Source organism: Eurosta solidaginis, chromosome 5 (assembly GCF_040869045.1).
Source record: "Eurosta solidaginis isolate ZX-2024a chromosome 5, ASM4086904v1, whole genome shotgun sequence".
In the NCBI taxonomy this organism is placed as follows: Eukaryota; Metazoa; Arthropoda; class Insecta; order Diptera; family Tephritidae; genus Eurosta; species Eurosta solidaginis.
This window is the reverse complement of record NC_090323.1, coordinates 37,484,556-37,499,629: the sequence shown is the minus strand read 5'-3', so window position 1 is coordinate 37,499,629 and position 15,074 is coordinate 37,484,556. Positions and strand designations below refer to the sequence as shown.

Genomic DNA, 15,074 nt, shown 5'->3' with positions numbered 1-15,074 from the left:
CGATATAACCTGGCGGGTGCTCATGCTCTCTTTAGAGAGGAAACGGTAATGACTGTTGTAACATTTTCAACGTGGAAATGAGGAAATTGAAGAGGGGCAAACAAAAAACAATAAAGCCCTATCAGTCGAAAGAAGCAACTAAATGCCACAGACACAAAGGTGAGAGGGGTCAAACAAATCGTTTCCGAGCAGTCAAGCCAGCACCACGCTGAACGTGCCGTAGGCAAAAGACTGCACAGTCCTGAAACAATTTCCTGTGTTTTTTTGCGGCTACAACGCCATATTAGGCAAGGTTCTTTTTTATGCCATAATTAATTTTATCATTACAAAAGACCGATTCGTATAACCACTCAGTCAAATCTTATCTTTTGCAATTGCTCGTCAGGCTAATATAGGCAAATGTTGATTGGAGCTCCTAGAGACTGAGCCAACACTTACATGGATACTTGCTCTTTGCAGCCGACCTCGCCAGTTAAGGATTATCTACCATCTATCACGCCGAAGGAGCAACCACTGCCAAAAGGTGAAATATCAATATATTTAGCCTCTGTGTTATTTCCGATCTCTCTAGCTCCTATTTTGTCCTCACGGCTCGTGTACATGTATGCCTTCCGTTGCCTTATTGCCACTATGGTCTCTCCATTTCTCATATGGATATATTAGCGATAGTTAACATAAATTTTGCGAGCCGCCGTTCATCTCACCGTAGGAATAATCACCGATACCGTCCTTTCTCAACTACACCGTTCTTCGCGTCGTAAGTACGGCCACCTTTTTCTGTAGCTCCCCATACTTTTAGTACCGAAAACACTTGCCCTTTCTGCACCTCAACGCATGTGTGAAAATGTTTATTCAAAATATGTACATAAATCTGTGTCACCCTGTATTTACCACCTCAGCCTGGTGGTGGGTTTTGTACCTCATAAACAATAATTATTTCCAGCTTAACATTATTTGGTCATGGGTTGTTATCAATATCGATAATGGCATACTGAGTTTTGTCGACATGGATGAGGATAACTCGGCCATCGCCATCTCTAGTATTCCTGTTCATATGTCTATACTCCGTGGGACCATCCTAAGGCATAACGTCACGGGGGAAAGGCGATTCCTTTCAGCATGCAGTAATACACAAATCTATTTGTCTCCACATTCAGGGAACTAAATTCCTAATGGAAAGCTACGCTCCAAAAACTCTGTGTACGGAGAGTCCTTCGCCGATAAAACGAGGGTAGTTAAACATGACGTGTTCTGCGTTTTCCAATACGGCTGGACAGTGTGGTCAGGAGGGATCCTATCCTCTATCTTACGTTTATGTAGATATTCCTTGAAACCGCCGTGCTCGTTCAATATCTGTGTGAGGTGGTAGTATAGTTCGCCGTGTTTTCGCTCCTGCTATTCCGCTATATTCCGAACTAATATGAAGGTGCAGCGTTCTTGCCACCTACCTATTGTTCGTGACCTTGTACTTTTCTGGACATCTTTAGATAGTCGGCCGATTCTAAAGCCATACAGATGGGCTATTTCACTTGAGAGTAGATCTACTGGGATTTTCCGGGATAACACATGGATCGCGTTGTCGGGCACCGTCCGATAAGCATATGCTCGTCGTATAGCAGTAATACGGTAGGCTGCTAGTATATCTTTTTGGTGGGCTATTTTAGATCCGTGCCATAGGTGCTGGAATGTATTATCTAACTGATTATATTGAATAATAGCTGACGGTTAGGGCTCCACTTACTCAAAAAACTCTGTCTCCCACCGCCCTTAAGTGCTCCTTAAAAGTTAGTTTTGAGTCAGTATTTACTCCTCAATATTTCAAGAAAGGTTTTGAATTTATTTGACAATCTCCTATGGTTAAGGTCGCCATTACATGATGCTTGGAGCAGATCAAGTTTTTTGATCACTGCTACTTTGAAAATATCATCTATATAGCCGATAATTTCCGTGCCTCCGAGAAAGTCGGTTTTTAGCCCACTGTTATACATCGCATTACATAGCGGTGGCCCTAGAACAGATCCCTGAGGAACACCGCAGCTGATGTTGTACTTTCTTGGTCCTTAACCATATTCAAAGTTATAAGTACACAAAGCTTTCTTTTATTCTGGCCTCCGGTTATGGTTCTGTAACAAAAACTATTTGTATTGCATCTATCTTGGATCCCGATTTTCGAAATCCAAACTCATAGGCCTCACGTAGACTGAATGAGTCCTAAGTGTTATTAAGATACGTTATCTTTTTAACTTATTTGACCAATCCTCCTCAACTTTTAGGCCCAATCTGATTTCCTCCTATACAATGGTAAAGACTGAGTTCATTTAAAAGAAATTTTCAGCTGTCATTAGGTATTTCAAATTGGACTTCAACTTCTGGCTTTCGCAGAGTGTTGAAACAACCTTCTTTATTATTAATAGTGTTCTTTTTTTTTACAAAATAAAAATGTGGTAAACAACGATCCATTTAACAAATGATGCAAGAATTTTAAGTTGAATATCCTTCAAAGGGATATTATTGATATTTCCGTTTTCACATAATAGAAAAGGCAACACCTCTTTCATTATTATTTTGTTATTGTCTCGTCGCAACTAATGGGGTAGTACATACATATTTCGTCTCTGACAAAGGTCGGCGCCGCATAAATATATACTGTATAGGGGGTGCAGAGGGTGTTACATTGTAGTATTTAAAATATTATATTCCTCTTGATTTATTTGTTATATAAAAATCATAGACAAGCTTTGTGTATCCTAGACAATAAAAGGACAATAGGTACATATGTATGTATGGTAAATAATAAACAAAAACATACGAGGGGACCAAAAAAAGTTCGCTTAGTTGATAAATTAAAAATAAAAGAAATTTTTAAGTTAAACGGTTTTATTGAAAACAATATTTACATGAAGTAATAATAATACTAAAAGCTAGAAAATAATTAGGTAGATCCTAGGTACTAGTCATCACACTCATCATAAATCTAGGGCGTTGATAAGACAATTAAATAAAGCGTTGGGCGCGTGAAATTTCTAAAACTGTAACGCGTAGCAAAACCTGATTGAGGTTCAGCTGGTCTTATATATGACTATCAATAGAAGCTTGACGCTTCCAACGCTTTTATTTAATTGTCTAATCAACGCCCTAGAGTTATGATGAGTGTGATAACTAGTACCTAGGACCTACCTAATTATTTTCTTGCTTTTAGTATTATTATTATTTCATGTAAATATTGTTTTCAATAAAACCGTTTAACTTAAACAATTTTTTTTAATTATTTTATTTTCAAGTTTTTAGTCTATTTAATTGCCTATTATTTCTCATTCTATTTAGTTCAATTAGTGACTCATTATTACAAGGACTCTTTCCTGACAATTTGCTACAATCAAGTCCTCAACACATAATACTTCCAATGACTTTACTCAACTCTGCGCCACGTATGCTTGTCCCTCCTCCAACTTCAAAATATTTTGATGTCACTTCTACCGGACTGTATGTAACATCTGTTCCAAATATGAGCTACATCGAACATCATAGGTCGCTTTCTATTCATGTATGTATTATGTGTTCCAAATATGGACCAAAACTGACCACAAATACGATTGTTTTAATATCCCGATCTTCGCGCCACCTAGCGGCGATTTTTTTCATGGGTCGCTTTCCATTCTTGTATTTATTTTGTGTTCCAAATATGAGCCAAATCCGACCACAAATACGATTTTTGTAAATATCTCAATCCTTGCGCCACCTAGCGGCGATTTTTTTCATCGGTCGCTTTCCATTCTTGTATGTATTATGTGTTCCAAATATGAGCCAAATCGGACGACAAGTTTCAAGCTTGTAGCTTATCGCTAAATTACTTAAATTTCAATTACAAATTTCGTGCCAGCCTATCAAATCAAGCTAAATAAATCCTTTTAATAAGCTCATTGCACTGCTATAAAATTTTGAAAGTATTTGGTCAGCACTTTTCAAATTATCATTTGGCAATCACCATATCTTACTCTTTTCATTTTATGCTCAAAACTGTTATATTAACATTATGTTTTTTTTTTCATGTGAAAACAAAATACTTGGTACACTTGTTTAAGAAGTTCAATTCAATTACTCTATAAATATTTTAAAATTTTACATGTTTAATATGTGCTTTTAACAGACAAATCTTCGTTATAGTTACAAAATTGTTAATGTTGTTTCAACAGGAAAAATGCTGTTGTTATTACAGTATTTTTTAGTACGACTGAAAACAATTTTTCCATTATTGTTATTGATAGCTTTTTTTACATTTATGTATATACACAAGCTCTTAGACTTTTTATTTACTGCTAAGTGCATAACTTTATATACACGTATGAAATTATTGCGCGTAAAAAAGTATGTGTCTCCACTATTCTCCACTTTCAATTTTTGTAGCGTTATACAGTATGAGCTAAACGTTCTGTGAGTCCACTATCTCTCCATACGCTAATACTATGTGCAGTTCTCCATGACCGTTTTTTTTTTAGTTGCAAATGTAGATGTATATACATGTAAACAAAAAAACACGCATAATATTAGCCCTTAATGCACTGCGACCTTTTTTTAGATCTATTGAGCTTGACCTTAAACCTATTACCGCATGTGAAGGCTTCTAGTACCTCTTCAGGCTTTTTACTATATACTATTAGGGAACTAGGAGCCACGCCACTTAGATGGGAGAGTCTCTCCTTACCAGAAAGTCGTGTTCGCAGTGAGCGTGAACGGCAGTTACACTTCAGCTTACAACAGCGTCGGATTTGTGTATTGGATACATTAAGCTTACTTAAGTGATATCGCAGACTACAGTGTCCTGTTTAGTGCACTGTAAGTGTACGTAGGTCCTCTCTGCTTTGATATATGATTGCGGCTAATAATCTCGTTGCTGTGGATATAAATAATTTCGCTTGCTTTTGTCCTGATTAATGAATTCTATGTAAAATCTTTATACTTCAAAATCCATTTAACCCTACGATTACGGTGCAACTTGGGTGAGTTACTGCGAGAGAACGTGAAGACTTTCTAGGAAACATTTGAACGCTGAATTGTGAAGTTTACAGAAAGTCATGACCTTATTTACAAATATTGCCTAGCGTTAAGAAGTTTGACCTTAAAAAGTGAAGCGTCAAGTTGCTATAAAGTAGTCGCAGTTTTCTGTGTTCAATATCCTTCGTTTTAGTTTGTGTATTTTGGTTTGCATGAGCATGTTCCATATTCAAGTGAAAGTGAAGCTACGTTCGTCCTATTCTTCACCGGAGTGCGAGTTATGGCTCTAGTGTGGTGAATTAACTGATCTTGCTTTCGCCGTGTTGTTCCAGAAATAGGCCCGCCTAAATGTAATGGCGCTAAACGCCACAAAGAGATAGCTGATAGCGCTGTTGCAAATGTGGAAAAGACTTAGAGACCCTGTTCGATGTACTAAACCATTGCGTCCCTCACTCGTCGGCTCGACAGCGGCGAAACAACAACTTTAAAGATAGACTGTTCAAAGCTCTGAGATTCGCCGGGAACGTGAGGATATATAAGGAGGTCCCTGGGTTTTGGGAAAATTTAAATTTGACTTTAAAAATATATCTATATATATAAAAATCAAATTCTGTGTGCTTGCATGTATGTGTGTTCCCTATGGAAACGTATTTCCCACACTTCAATCCTCACCAAATTTTGGCTATAGGTTCCTTCGATCAAGACGAAGGTTTTTCATATTTCAGAGATAAGAAATTCAAATAAATTTTTTTTTTTTCAATTTCAAGCGCGCCACTGGGTTGTGCGCCAAATTTTGTATGTCAGCAAAAGTTACTCATACGCCATGTACACACTTAGGTGCAGAACTTTTGTTTGATCATAGCATTGAATTCACAAAAACTTAAAGCGATTGCATTGAGTTATTTAAAAGTTTTTATTAAATTTAAGCATTCCATTGTAAAAATAGATGTATATATGAGATGATAGACAGAAATTGTGCAGCTAAAACATTTTGATTAAGTTATGAGATTTTGAGTATGAACTGTGTGTGACAAAATAAAATTTGAAAAATAAAGCAAAGAATGATAAATTAGGGGAATGAGGGATCAACGAAAAAAAAGAAGAGAGGTAGAGGGTGTAAAAAAGAAGAAGGAAATTATAAAGGGTACAGATTATAACCTTTTTTATTTGATTTGATACATCAACTACCGGCGCAGTACGATTTTGACATTTGTCCATCGAATTTACAAGTACATGGAATTTTTTTTGTGTGTAGGTATGCCACCATGCTCCCACCTTTTATCGTTCCGCCATGATTGTCTGTCTCATCCTTCATACTAATCGAGCAGTTACTTCTGTGTGAAAGCAAAAAAATTTCGATTTCATTAGCAGGTGAAATGAGATCATTAAGTTTCTGTGTGAAAATAGTATTATATGTACTGTACTGCATTAGTACCCCCACATTATCATATACATACATATGTATGTTAAATTTTAGTAATTTTGCATAGCTTCCGTACATCTATTGACAAAGTCCTTTTCAAATATTCACATGAAAAAAAAAATTATTTACCGCAAAAAAGAGCACTTAAAATAAACAAAAATATATTATGACTACAAAGATGTGTAGACACAAAGTTAAATCTAGAGAAAAAACGGCCAATATAAATGTGGGCGTAATGTGTTGAGAAGTAACCATTGCTAAGAATGATTAACATTTTTGTTTTATCTTTACTATAACTGTGAGGCACTTAAATAATATTTGGCGTTGGCGAAAAGTAAATATACAAAGTAATAATAAACAAAAAGCAGCGGATAATTTTGTAATATATTTCTTCATTTTTCAGCGCGAATATAAAACAGGAAAAAAGAAAAACAAAACACGCACAAAAACCCGAAGTAAAGGCAAATATTTACAAGAGATAAGTGAAAAACGTAAGCAAATAGTTAAGCGTATTTTATAAGTAAAAAGAAATATATATAAATTAAAAAAAAAGAAAACACATCAAATCATCATAATAGTAACTTATAACTGTTAAATTAAAAAAAAAAAAACAAAAAAACAACGCACTCATCAGCAAAATGTCAATGACCAACAACGACATAATCAACGCGGAAACGCCATCGAACACTGTATTGCCAATGACAGAAATATCACCAGCCGCAACTACGCCAGCAAACGATCAGGTAGGTTACTAAGTATGGGTACTTCTTCAATCTTGTGGCCGCCAAAAATGCTGGCGCAATGCCAGTTTGAACCAAAAAAGCCTTAAGTGTTAGGCCAAATAAACCTACCACACTTACTTATTATACTCACACACTCACAAAATACAAGTACAAGTGCAATCAATAAATTTGTGGTATTATTGCTTTTTGCTGATATTTATTTTGATTATTATGTAATTTTTTTGCATTTAACTGCTATTTGGCATACTTTTTGGCGCTTGGCCGTTCTTTTTGATTATTACATTGCATAAGTAGTTGTAAGTCATTTTTTTTCAGCATTTTGTGGCACGATTTATATGCTTATTGTAGACATAGCTAATAGTGATAATTTTTTGTTTGCATACAGTGTGAGAAAGAGACAATTTTTGTAGGTGGCAACAACTGCCGCTTATTGTTACTAGTCGCTTTTTTTTCATTTTATGAATATCTTTATAAATCATGGTTTAAAAGAACCAAGATATATGTGACCCGGTCTATGAAAAGGTGGCTTATGACTCAAAAAAGAAATTGCGAGAAACAGCTGTTAAAGATATACAATGTATTTCTTCAGGACGTTATTGCTGTTCTTTTTTTTTTTTTTTGAGTCATAAGCCAACTTTTCATAGACCAGGTCACATATATAGACTTCGATATATCAAAATTATCAGTATCCAAACAAATTTTGATTAATTCATGTCCGTCCATCCGTTAGTCCGTCCTTTAACACGATAACTTGATCTAAAATTGAGATATCTTCACCAAGTACGGTAAACGGACTTATCTACACCCAGAATAGATTGGTATTGAAAATAAGCGAAATCGCCACTTTTTCGATATGGAAAATTTAGAAAAATCAAAATGAGATAACTCTAAAACGAATACCGCTAAGCTAATGAAATTTGGTAGGTGGATTGGTTTTATGATGACAAACATCAGTTCCAAAAAATTTGGAATATGGGCGTGGCACCACCCACATTTAAAAGATGAAGTTTTTAAGTTTAAGAAGCCGTAAATCAAAATCCGTTGAAGATAAAAAAAGGCTTTCTAACTACTTCGCCGCTTTCTTGCTGTAAGTGTCATAATTGAAGGCCAATCCGCACATATGCCGATCCAGAACCCAACGTACCCCGAGAGACTAGAGTTACTCTGTTACAATTTCAACGTGGATACTAGCTAAACTCTTAATTTATTCAGGCAAAGCTTGAATATACCGATGGAGGCAGTGTCAAGTGCTAGCGTAACAATATTAGCCATTATTATCAGATATACAGCCTTACTGAATTAGGGCTAGAAACAGCACAAACTGGAGTAGAAACTATCTGCAACTTTAGCCAGACTTTTCTCATTGGGGCCAATCTAGAAAAAACTAGACGGTAACCAGATGTTCAACAATAGGTGGGGCCATACATACATAAGAACTATTAACAAACTGCCAATGGTCTTGCTGTGATTTACTTGGAAAGCTTAGAGTATTAAGATGAAAAACTTAACCGGGCCCCTGCGCAAAATAGAAATACATTTTCTGGTCGAGTTGTCTATGCCAATTTTGAGTGGAATCGCTTTTTGGGAGGAAATCGAGAGTATTAATGTATATAGCATTAGTGTTGCTATAAATTACTTATACACGTTTCGAACACCTCATTCAAGTTTTGTGGTCATTGTCCTTTGTGCAGTGTATAGTTTTACTGGTACTACGGAAATTTTATGATTACAAAATAAGTAAGCACAAATTATTTGCTAATGCCACAAATCAGTTGGTAAGCAACCACAAAATCTTCTTATACCTTTCATGAACATGAAATGGTATATTAACTTTGGTCCGATGTTTGTGACGTTGAGAAATATAGAAGATAGACTCACCATTAAGTATATCGAATTGATCAGGGCGACGAACCGAGTTGATATAGCCATGTCCGTCCGTCCGTCTGTCTGTTTGAACGCAAACTAGTCACTAAAATTTTTGAGATATCTCAATGAAATTTGACACAAGGATGTATTTTTGTATTATATTAGACATTTGTCGGATCCGGTAGGATCGGACCCTATAACATATATCTCCCATACAACCGATCGTTTAGATAAGACAATTTTGGTAATTCCTGCCGAAATTTAGAAAGTATAAATGTGAAACTCGGTGATATATATTTTAATATATCATAGAAGATTTCCTGCAAAAATCATTTCGATCGGAGCTATATATAGTTATATTCCATACAACCGATCGTTCAGATAAGGGGGTTTTTGCCATTTTTTATTTTTATATTTATCTTAAAAATCGTTTAGGTATGTACATCTCTTCACTATATATTTCTTACCTTATACATCTGATTATTTGGAGATTACGAACGGGATAAGATTTTTCTTCAGCCCCATTCATGAAAGGTATGAAGTCTTCGGCACAGCCGTCCTTACTTGTTTTTTTCTCTATTTTTCCTTCCTGCGTTTGTCTTGCTCTTTGGTTCATCAAAAACGTTTAACCTTTTTTTTATGTTGCGGTTTTAATTTGGTTCCATCTGGCTTACTGTAATTGGCAGTAAACGTCAAGTTGAGCCGCAATTAATTTCAAAGGAAATGAGATAAAAGAAATTACAACATGCAACTACTTAGCTATTAAGAAAGAGAAAAGGGGGAGCGAATAGAGAAAAGATGAACGAGAAGTATAAATAAGCTACTGGTTAGGCTAAGGTACGAAAACAAGAGCGAGTAATTGAAGTTGTTTTTTGAGGAATGTCTAAAAACCCAGCCAACGATGATGAGTGGTTATCATTTCTCTAGTCCGTAGCGAAGACGTTGGAAATCGTTCTGCTTTCTTCATTTAAACGCAAGTCTAGAGTCAGCCAGCCTACAGCATGGCTTCCTTAAAATTCATATTACGACCAACGCGCTAAACGCAATTAACACAAAGATAAATTGCAGACTGAACTACCGAAAACTTCATCATAGGATGGTGCTAGTGACACTTGACTTTTCAAAAGCTTTTGACACAGTCAAGCACCACAGACTACTTCAAGACATACAAGGTTTACTCCCTCACCCTTCTCTAAAATTATAGACCGGAAATTATCTGAGTGATCGACAAGCGTCTGTTCAATTTAGTAATGAAACCACAAAATCTATGAAAATTAAACAGCGTGGTGGCGCGCATTTATGTCTTATACCCGTAATTTATACATATCAAAGCTCCCTTCACAACCAGAACGAATTACCAACATTTCCAATGCCGACGACTGCACGATAAAAGCAACAAGCACTTCCCCCTATCAGTCTTTCTGTTTTTGTTTTTTCCACACGCGGGCTCAAACTGTCGCCGACCATGTGCACAGCCACTTTGACGTGGAAGGAACACACTGGCGTTACGCTATATTGACTGACAGTCACCCAAAGATCTTACGTGTAACAGTAATTTTATCTTTAAGGCACATACCTCCGAAATTGTATCCAGTCGCAAGGAAATTTCCAAGTTGCTTGCCGTCAGTACAACTTACAAAGCAGCTGTTTGGCCGCTTATGAACTACGCGTCGCCGGTTTTGGTCGGTCGTCTTTAAAACATACATACTGGAAAATACTGGACTGGAGGCGTGTGAAAATACTGCACTCAGAACTACCGAGGTATGTCGTCTTATGATTTCTGAACACCACATACAAAGTGAGGCAAAAGAGCTTAACTTAAAGGGGCATAATGATATGCCGAAAAGACGGTCTTTCTGAATCGTCACAAGCCGGGGAATGCCAGCGAATAACTGATTGAGGGATCAGGAAACATCTCCGTTATCACTACAATGTTATACGGCACCTACCAACTCAGTCAATTGAAATGTGTACATATAATGGCGTCCTTAGCATAATACATACTGAGACTGTAAATACCTTCGCACACCAGAGGAGTTTAAATCGTTTTCCACGTGGTCCTTCCAGCGGAGTGGGAGCCGCCCTCTTCCTGTGCTTCCAGGTCTGATAAAAATACTTTCTTAGCCTGAGCGTCATCTTTCTTTCGCGTTTTAATTCGCTGTAATACTTTAATGTCTGCGTGAAGCTCGTACAGCTCATCATTAAATCTTTTTCGGTACTCGCCATCGCCAACACGTAGAGGTCCATAAATCTTACGAAGAACTTTTCTCTCGAACACTCCCAGAGCCGCTTCATCTGATGATGTCGTGGTCCATGCTTCTGCACCATACAGAAGGACCGGTACGATAAGTGACTTTTAGAGTATGATTTTCGTTCGCCGAGAGAGGACTTTACTTTTCAATAGCCCACCTAGTCCAAAGTAGCATCTATTGGCAAGAGTGATCCTTCGGTGCATTTCAGGGCTGATGTTGTTGTTTGTAATAATGCTGGTTCCCAAATAAACGAATTCTTTAACTATTTCGAAACTACGGCTGCCAACAGTAGCGTGGTTGCAAACACGCATAAGCGCTGACTCTTTGCTCGGTAATAGCAGGTACTTCGTTTTCTACTCATTCACCATTAAACCCATCTCTACCGCTTCTTTTTTCAGTTTGGGGTAAGCAGAACTTACGGTGCGGATGTGCAGGTCGATGAACGCCAGTACTTCCACGCTTTTCCTAGGACACATCTGTGTTAAAAATACCAATTGATATAATGGGAAAAAGACAGAGCTCTAACTAGTTGGGAGTTTTGGAAAACTATTATTCTTCTAAGAAAGAGCCAATTGGTTTGACTGCATCATATTTATTGTATGTGAATATGAGCTGCATAATTCTGCTATATCACAATTTAATGTTAAACTGTTTGCATATACAAGCCAGTTACATAAAAGTATGCTGGTAAACATTATGCAATGTCGTCAACCTTGATTCATACACTTTCGCACATACATTTACATACAAAACATTCACAGAGCGAAGGCAAGAATGTCGACATATTACAAAAGGCCAGCTCAGACAAACTTCACTACCCTAACACAAAATCTGCATTAGCCTTCAAAAGCAGAGTGCAAGTATCTTTCTTTGAAGGAAACACATATACACACGCACATACACACATGCGCACTTACATGCATCAACTTAAATAACTTGTGTAACGGCATATGCACATTTGCCCGTAGCTTAAACTTATATTCAATACAAATCCTTACAAAGCTTTTGGTTAAAGGCAAAATGTTGGCCAGACATGTCGTTACCAACACATTAGTAACTAGAACATGTAAGATGGCACACAAGCACACACACATGTTTGCTCTTTTTCACTGTCTGTCCGTCCGCCTGCATGTCTGCGCTCACATCTCACAGCTCTTTTACAACTATGCCGCCACTACTGCAGCAAATTTACTAATGATAATCAAATAAAGGATCGAGGAAATGCAGAAGAAAATTATTGTGTTTGTATGAAAGTGTGTGTGTGTGTGTGTGTGTGTATACTAGAGGAAGGCAGCGCTCGATAACCCGCTATTCCACTTGGCGTTGTACCAAAAAATAATTTGCAGATTTTAATTCAAGATAAAAAGTTTTCCCAGCGCATATAAATGTCGTTGGTTGCATATATTAATGACCCTGATGCTTCCCTGCAAAAATCGCAAGTACTCCGTGCGCTATGGACCAACCGAGTACCCCAAAATTAACGACAATTCATACAAAAAATATGGTCCAATTAACATTGCGATGTCCTAGGACTGGACCATATACTCCAGCTCCGCATTACGTCAGAGTAATCCATGGAGTACACACAGTCCAATAAACATCGTGTAGTGATTACAATCGTTAAAAACGAGCAATGGTCGGCTTACAATGTGCTCGTGTAGAAACACGAGTTGGTCCATTGCTGCATTACAGTGGACTATAATGGTAAGTACTCCAGTGGACCACATGGTCCAACGATTTTTGCATGGTTGTGGCAATATGAGAAAGTATGTGTGTGTGCATTGAGCTTATATGAGTTATGTGTATGCTCTTAAGTTTTTGTTTATGTAATATTTTATTGTGTTGTATTTTTGATTTAAATTTTTTGGCACTTGCAGCATGTTTTTAAAAAGCACATTGTTTTATTAAAAACCACGAAAAAGTATTCGTACCATCTGAAAAGAAACGGTAGGTACCGTTGCGTATACGTAACATTTGTGTATATCTATATAGGGGATATTCCATCCCATTTCGACCAATTTTGAACCCGACCCCTTTAGAATTGGCTGAAGTCTTTTTTTTGTATTTTTTCCGAAAAGTAAATTTAAAAACAAATTTAAAAAAAAAGATCCCGAACGCTAAATTTTTGAAAAAGTTATAGCATTTTGAATAAAACACCGTTTTTTTTTTTAAATTCATAACTTTTTTTGAGTTGGATGAAAAAATTTTAAAAAATTCTGAAAAACGTCTTTCGTAAGCTAGAAAAAGAAGAAAAACTTTCAGCCAATTCTAAAGGGGTCGGGTTTAAAATTGGTCGAAATTGGATGGAATACCTCATAGATAAAAAAAAGGAGTGGCACCTCTCATACAAGTAGAATATATCATACTGCATATCTCTGGATATAGTAAAGGTAGGGTAATGAAAATTGCTAAGGAGCTATATGACGTTAAGTCCTAACACCTCCAGTAAAATGTAGAATTGGGGAAAAGGGGGCGTGGAACCTACAAGCTTGGGTTATTTTATCAGCTAAAATTTGACTGCAGATTTGAGATTAGCTGTTATTCTTTTTGGACGTTTAGTAATCTGCAGCCGTTAAAAAATTTTGTTAACTTCAGTCTATCTACCTCAGTCTATCTATATATAAGTATATATGTATAAAATACAAGTTATGTATGTTTGTATGTAGGTATAAATCGAGTTACGTCCTAAACGGATCTGCCGATCACAACCAAATTTGCACCACCCCCTAGAAACCTTCCAAGGATGGTCGTAGGCTGAAAATAATTTCGATATATAAAAGGGGCGCGTCACCTCCCATACATATCTCTGGATGTAGTAATGGTAAGATGACGAAAATGGGTAAGGAGCTATATCACGCTAAGTCCTAACAGCACCAGTAATATATGGAATTGAGAAAAAGAAGATAAATGAGATTTTTCAGAACTATTGTTGCCGTAAAAACGTAGGTTATACCAACACGTAATGTTTAATTGTAGACCTGGGTTTCGCTGTTATTCCTTTAGTATTCTCTTGGGATTTGTTATCTTTAGGGTTGGTATTTTTGGATGCGCCTTGAGGAACCGGACAAAATATTTCTGCTAAATTTGATATTAATTGATTTAAGAGCAAAAATAGAAATCACTATGGCAGTTGCTTTCTCGGTTACCGCGGATACCCTTTGTGTGGTGGACGTGCAGTTCACTCCGCATTTAAATTACCACTGTCTGTAAACATTTGATACACCTTAGTGCAACATAGGCAAACGTTCAGGCCAAATTGAGGGTGTGGGATGAATGCTTCATAAAACAGTCGCTGCCAGGTTTACACCGAAGCCTTAAGGATTTGAGGTGTAATGATCATCCCAAGGGTTGTGTTTTCCTCTTACTTGGTGGAATAGCCGCAGATGAAGTAAATGCGCGCTTTTTCGTCTATCGATGGCTTTACTTACAAAAATGTACTCTCTTTAGGAATATTAGAGCTCATTTTGGCTAAAGCACTTCAACAGCAGCTTTTGCTAAACAAATTTTTGAAATTCCTTTACTATCAGGTGTGATTTCTTTTCCTTCAAGTTTTTGCGAAATGATGACATCACCTGAAGTCTTAATAACTAATGTTTTTCCAAATATTGAATATATCTTTACAAACTAAAAATGGTTTCGAGAAAGTGCATTTTTGGCACCTTAAAATGAGGATTTTAATATCATTAGGACCGAGACAACTCATCCCTCTACTAACACAGTCGTTTGAGAATTGCAAGCTGTGCATATCCGGTTGAGTTTCTTAACTCTTTTGAGACATTAGGGATTCCTTCCAATCGA

The 15,074-nt window shown here is 36.8% G+C and overlaps 1 pseudogene; it reads left to right on the top strand.

Annotated features, from left to right (window-relative positions):
- Positions 1 to 6,823: 6,823 nt before the first annotated feature.
- Positions 6,824 to 15,074, top strand: part of LOC137253827 (venom dipeptidyl peptidase 4-like) — an 81,056-nt pseudogene continuing 72,805 nt past the window's right edge.